Source organism: Neophocaena asiaeorientalis, unplaced genomic scaffold, assembly GCF_003031525.2.
Source record: "Neophocaena asiaeorientalis asiaeorientalis breed wild unplaced genomic scaffold, Neophocaena_asiaeorientalis_V1.1 scaffold89, whole genome shotgun sequence".
Classification (NCBI taxonomy): Eukaryota; Metazoa; Chordata; class Mammalia; order Artiodactyla; family Phocoenidae; genus Neophocaena; species Neophocaena asiaeorientalis.
In genome coordinates this window covers 6250967-6258109 of record NW_020172592.1, presented here as the reverse complement: position 1 = coordinate 6258109, position 7143 = coordinate 6250967, and the positions used below count along the sequence as shown (strand labels likewise).

The window sequence follows — 7143 nt, the reverse complement described above, 5'->3', positions numbered from 1 at the left end:
CTCAACATGGATTAGAGACCTAAATATAAGACTGGACACTATAAAACTCTAAGAGGAAAACATAGGAAGAACACTCTTTGACATATATCACAGCAAGATCTTTTTTGATTCACCTCCTAGAGTAATGGAAATAAAAACAAATGGGACCTAGTGAAACTTCAAAGCTTTTGCACAGCAAAGGAAACCATAAACAAGACAAAAAGACAGCCCTCAGAATGGGAGAAAATATCTGCAAATCAATCAATGGACAAGGGATTAATCTACAAAATATATAAACAGCTCATATAGCTCAATATTAAAAAAAGAAACAACCTAATCCGAAAATGGGCGGAAGACCTAAATACACATTTCTCCAAAGAAGACATACAGATGGCCAAGAAGCACATGAAAAGCTGCTCAACATCACTAATTATTAGGGAAATGCAAAACTACAGTGAGGTATCACCTCACACCAGTCAAAACGGGCATCATCAGAAATTCTACAAACAACAAATGCTGGAGAGGGTGTGGACCAAAGGGAGCCCTCTTGCACTGTTGGTGGGAATGTAAATTGATACAACCACTATGGAGAACAGTATGGAGGTTCCTTAAAACACTAAAAATAGAATTACCATATGATCCAGCAATCCCACTACTGGGCATATACCCTGAGAAAACCATAATTCAAAAAGATGCATGCACCCTAATGTTCATTGCAGCACTATTTACAATAGCCAGGTCATGGAAGCAACCTAAATGCCCATCAACAGACGAATGGATAAAGATGTGGTACATATATACAATGGAATATTATTCAGCCATAAAAAGGAACGAAATTGGGTCATTTGTTGAGACATGGATGGATCTAGAGACTGTCATACAGAGTGAAGTCAGTCAGAAAGAGAAAAACAAATATCGTATATTAACACATATATGTGGAACCTAGAAAAATGGTACAGATGAACCAGTTTGCAGGGCAGAAGTTGAGACACAGATGCAGAGAACAAACGTATGGACACCAAGGGAGGGAAGCGGCATGGTGGTGGTGGTGTGATGAATTGGGCGATTGGGACTGACATGTATACACTGATGTGTATAAAATGGATGACTAATAAGAACCTGCTGTATAAAAAAATAAATAAAATAAAATTCAAAAATTCAAAAAAAAAAAAAAAAGGAAAGGAAACCATTAAAACAGTTGTGGTAAAATGACAGAACTACCGTCCATCAATTTTTATTCTCAACTGTCTTTGGTATATACTGTTCTTACAACAGAGTTTGACCTTTTATTTTTGAAGTTTTACAGGTCTCCGGTTTAAGATGTCATCAGACTAACACCCCTCGCCCTCAATTTCATCTCCAGGACCATACAGATAAAGATAGAGGCTGAACATGCCCTAGGTCCAGTGCCTGTCATGTGCTGCTTACTGTGGAAAAACTACAGACAGCTCTGTTACTCTAAAATTCTAAAAACGTTCTCCTAATCAAGAATCTAGTATAGACAGAACGAGATCCCCTCAGTTGATCAGCACAGCAGGGGAAGAAAACGTGCCTTACAGCAGAAGTTGGTCTAGGGACGTTGCACAGACACCTCATCCCAGAGGCAAGAGGACTAATGGCCACGCACACAGCTGTGTGTGGGTTAAACTCAGTGGAATAGGGAGCTCCCCTGGTGAAGACACGTGCAACACTAACAACTGCCCTGGAGGAGATGGTGGATTTCTGAAACACAGGAAAAGGGGATTAATACCTTGAGAAAAAGGAACAGTCTGAAAATGATTGACTAAAGGAGAAAAAAATTATAAATAGCTGCTTGGTGTACCTTAATAAGATTCAGTACATAGCCTCTTGGAAGCAGCTGTAGAGAGCTGTAAGTAAAGACCAGTTCTGTGTAGGCAGAGTGGAAGGCAGTGGGGTTCTGTGGGGTTCAATGAGGTCTCTGGAGACAAATACATCCCAGCCTCATGGCTCACTAGCTTTGTCATCTTTTGCAAGTTATTAATTGCCTTTCACCTTCAGTTTCCTCATCTCTAAAAGCAGAGGCATGGATTGCTGTGAGGGTTACTGTTTTTTTTTTTTAATTATTCTTGCAAGATGATTCTTTTCTTTTTTAAATTTATTTTTTTATTTTTTTATACTGTGTTGGGTCTTCATTGCTGCATGTGGGCTTTCTCTAGTTGTGGCGAGCGGGGGCTACTCTTTGCTGTGTTGCGCGGGCTTCTCACTGTGGTGGCTTCTCTTTCTGTGAGCACTGGCTCTAGGCACGCGGGCTTCGGTAGTTGTGGCACACGGACTCAGTAGTTCTGGTGCGCAGGCTCTAAAGAGCAGACTCAGTAGTTGTGGCACACGGGCTCAGTTGCTCCACGGCATGTAGGATCTTCCCGGACCAGGGCTCGAACCCGTGTGCCCTGCATTGGCAGGCAGATTCTTAACCACTGCACCACCAGGGAAGCCCAGGATTACTGTTAATATAAAGTGTTTTACACATTTAATTGCTCAATAAATGGCACTTGTTATCAAGAAAATCAAAGATAATTAACTGACAAAATACTAGAATTAACAAGGCTGCTTTATAAGAGACTAGGTATGCAGTCAATTTTCAAAACACAATGGCTTTTCAACACAGGGAAAAATCAAAAGGTAAAATGGTAGGGAAACTGCCACAGAAAACAGTAACAAAAAAATAGGTATACAAAGACTGTGCTGGTGAAAAACACAGAATGCTTCCAACACTGAAGCAGATTCTACCTTCAAATATGAAAATAATACTGTAAAGATGACATTTTTTCCCAAATAAATGAAGAGACTTAACAGAATCCAAGAGAAAATTCCAGGGAGAATTTTTTTTTTAATTTTTCAAAATTATTCTAAAGTTGAACTGGAAGACTAAAAGGAGTGAGAACAGCTAAGAAATCCTGGAAAGAAAAGCAAAAGTATTGTATAAAATCACATTATAAAACTCTGTGATGAACTTGTTGTTTATTCATTCTAGATATAATAGTTTGCATCTGCTAATCCCAGTCCATCCCTTCCCCACCTCCCCACCCCCTTGGCAACCACAAGTCAAACAGCTTCTTCTTAACCATCTTAACCCCAGATGAGGAAATTCTAAAAGCATTCTCATTAAATTCAGAACGAGACTAGGACATCCAGGACATCATATTTTCACTATGACTGACTTTGTTCTGTAAATACCACCTAATGCAATTAATTAAGAAAAATCGGGCTTCCCGGGTGGCGCAGTGGTTGAGAGTCCGCCTGCCGGTGCAGGGGGCGTGGGTTCGTGCCCCAGTCCCAGAGGATCCCACGTGCCGCGGGGCGGCTGGGCCCGCGGGCCGTGGCCGCTGGGCCTGCGCGTCCGGAGCCTGTGCTCCGCGGCGGGAGAGGCCACAGCAGTGAGAGGCCCGCGTACCGCAAAAATCAAACAAAAAAAAAAAAACTCTGTGAGCAATCTTGGTACAAAAAAATCAATAGATATAAAGTAGCCCAAAAGATATCAAATAAATGTTTGTATGTCTATATAATATGCCATGTTATACATAGAATAGATTATAAAGAATATATATGTGTGTGTATATATGTGTGTGTGCATATACACACACACACACACATACGATAGATGGTATAGAAAACAAATCAGTGGAGAAAGGATGGATTATGGATTGTTTGAACACTATTTGTGAAAAGGGGCTATTCAGAAAATAAAGTCCAAGGCCTACCTGACAACAAGCACTGAATAAAATTCTACATGAATTAAAATGTGGGAATAAGTTCACAGCATACTGTTAAATGCAAAAAATAATTATCAAACTGTATGTACAGAATAGTCCCATTTTGTCAACATACATGTAAATTCATAATGAAATATATGCTAAGATATCTGATATATGTGATAGAGGCAGTAGAGCCAGATGGTTAAGAGTGTGGACGCTGCGGGGGTTAGCCGGGGCTCACAGTAATTTAACCATGCAACAAGTATTAGGACTGAGCTTATCAGAGTCTGGAGGACTGGGTAAGTGAGTTAATACATGAAATGCCTTTAAACTGTACCTGGCTATTGCTCTTTTTATATGTTATTCCTATTACAAATACTAAGATATTGAGTGGTGTGCTTATTCAGTGGAATTAAGGGTGGTTTTATTACTTCACTTTTCTAAAATGCACATATGGCTGGCGGCGCAGTGGTTAAGAATCCGCCTGCCAATGCAGGGGACACAGGTTCAAGCCCTGGTACAGGAAGATCCCACATGCTGTGGAGCAACTAAGCCCGTGCGCCACAACTACTGAGCCTGCGCTCTAGAGCCCGCGAGCCACAACTACTGAGCCCGTGTGCCACGACTACTGAAGCCCGCGTGCCTTGAACCCATGCTCCGCAACAAGAGAAGCCATCACAATGAGAAGCCCGCGCACCGCAACGAAGAGAAGGCCCTGCTCGCTCTCCGAAACTACAGAAAGCCCGCACACGGCAACAAAGACCCAAAGCAGCCAAAAATAAATAAATTTATTTATTTTTAAAAATTAATAAAATGCACATATACTGCTTTGCATTTTAAAAAGGTCAAATGTGAAAAGTGAAACCATAAAAAAAATGTTAGAGCAAGTGATGTTAGCATTTATCTGCTCTTTAGCTAGCGAAGCACTTGCTAGGGTACCAAGCTCAGATCTACTTAAGCAGCTACTGATTATCTTGGCTTAAGTTATCTCCTAGTATGCTTTACTGATATGCCCAAGAATTATCATAGTGCAGTCTGTGCTAAACTTACATTTCAAATGGCCAATTCCTCCCGTTCTCAATTTTAGGATGTTAAATATCAAAGGGTATTGCTTTATGTTTACGATGTAGCAATCTTAGAATACAGTGCTAAGGATGACAGATTAAGAAAGAATGTGTCCTAAGATTAATCCCCAAGGAGAAAGAGTTATCTTCTCACCTGTTACAGGAGCAATGTGTATACATTCATTGAACTGCCCCTTAAATCTACCACAGTAATATAGGCACAGAGCAGTAAACAGTTCTGACTCAGGACAGCAGTGACCCAGGACAGCAGTCTGTCCCAACAACACAGGAACCTTGCAACTTTCAGAGTTCAAAGCAGCAGCACATGGCTCTACAGATATAAAACACCTTCTTGGACGAACTAAATTCTTCTTTCTTCTATCTATTACCCACCTAATAACCTACCGAATAGGTTATTAGGTAGGTTACCTAACCCTACCTAACCCACCTACCTAACCCACCTCTAACCCTACCTAATCTTGTCCTCTAAATGAGCATTATACCAATGCCCCTTAAGCATGACTGCACTTACTGTTATTTGAAGCTCACTATTACGGTCCCCTTAAGTCTTCTTCAAGCTAAACAGCCTCAGTTCCTTTGATCAGTCCTCAGGTATTTGGAGATACTCTCGAAATAGTTCATCTTCCTAATTCACACCTTAAACCAAAATCTCCCTATTTCAATGTCCCTCTTCAAATACTGCACCTAAGTTGTATTACTGACCTGTTAAGTGTCCACTTTCTATGAGCCAAGCACTCCGCTCATGTTAATAGAAACTAGGAACCCTCCCACCAGCCCATCATTGCTTTTAGCAGCTACAGGACATCTGTGGCTTCAAAATTACTTTTAAGCAAGAATTCCTCACCTTATGCTTGAACATCTGAATTTCAGGACCAAAAAGGACATTTTGAACAATTATGTTTGCCCATGATTCTAACCTCTTGCAGTCATTTGAATCCCAGGTCTGCTTTCCAACTCATCAGGCATCTTTCCCAGCTTTCTGACTTGACAAAATTTGGTTAAGCCTTCCCAAAACCAAACTACTGATTCAATAGTAAAAGCAGAACAGTAACAGGACAGAAAGTAGATACTAAGACCAAAGGTATTACATTGGAAAACTTCCTTCTGCTTAGCATCAAGTCCTTAAATTAATAACCTCAGGGTACATTTGTTCAAATATCCAACACTCTGCCTAGTTATACCATCATTCAGCACATACTTCTGCATCTTGTCCACAAGGATATGATATTTCTAATGCCTAACCGAACATCAAGAATCACGTGCCTGGATCATACTGCAGATTTACTGGTCGCCTATCCCTTCGACCCTCAGCCAGTTTCTGTGCTATCATTCTCTCCTGGTCGTGCCTTTTCAGTCTCATTCTCAATCATTTCTTGCTCTGCTTGCCTCTTAAATGCTGGTGTTTCCCTGAGGCCTCTCCTCAACACGTGGTGCCTCACGGCCTAGGTGACCCCATCAACACCACTGGCTTCAACTACCTCTTATGTGCCCCTGGCTCCCAAGTCACCTCTTGGTTACACTTCCGAACATCCACCTGTCTCTGGGAGAGCACTTTAAACTCGGGATGCCAGTAATGAACTCATCCTCTTTCTTCCAGCAGCCTCATTCACCTCCTAAATGTTCAGTCTCAATGAAAGGCAGAGCCTCTACCAAGTGGCCCAAGGCAAAAACCCTAGAAGTCGGGTAGACTGAAATTTATCACTCAGCTGTCAAATCCATCACCTAACCTACACCCCATTCTGTCATTTGCTTAGCTCTGACATTTCTTTCTTCCCCGTGAGAGAGGCAACGTCCCCTAACTGATCTTCCTGTCTCCAGTATTACTCCCCTTTTACATCCCTCCACTCGCAAACAGAATAATCTGATGTCAGTGGTCCCCAAAGCTTTTCTCACAAAACCCTCAGTCTCTACCTTCCTCATAATCTAGCCATCTCTTGTCATTGTCACCCAAGTGCCTTCACTCTAGCCCGTGAAATGGTCATATGATTTAATTCCTCTGTGCAGTCATACAATCGGTTTTCTTTGACCGAGATAAGCTGGCCTCTGTGCATCCTGTAAAGCACTTCTGGAAATCTTTCCAAACTCAGCTCAAACAGCACCTTCTCTGAGACCACGGCTCCTTAGCGGGATGCAGTCCCTCCCTCTGTGCTTCTATAAAACTCTGTCCGGGCTTCCCTGGTGGCGCAGTGGTTGAGAGTCCGCCTGCCGTTGCAGGGGACACGGGTTCGTGCCCCGGTCCGGGAGGATCCCACATGCCGCGGAGCCGCTGGGCCCGTGAGCCGTGGCTGCTGAGCCTGCGCATCCGGAGCCTGTACTCCGCAACGGGAGAGGCCACAGCAGTGACAGGCCCGCGTACCGTAAAAAAA

The 7143-nt window shown here is 42.3% G+C and overlaps 1 protein-coding gene across 1 annotated transcript in view; it reads right to left on the bottom strand.

The window, feature by feature from the left end:
• ELAPOR2 (endosome-lysosome associated apoptosis and autophagy regulator family member 2) overlaps positions 1 to 7143 on the bottom strand; it is a 183372-nt gene that overhangs the window by 165018 nt on the left and 11211 nt on the right. The gene's annotated exons all lie outside the window — the stretch shown is intronic.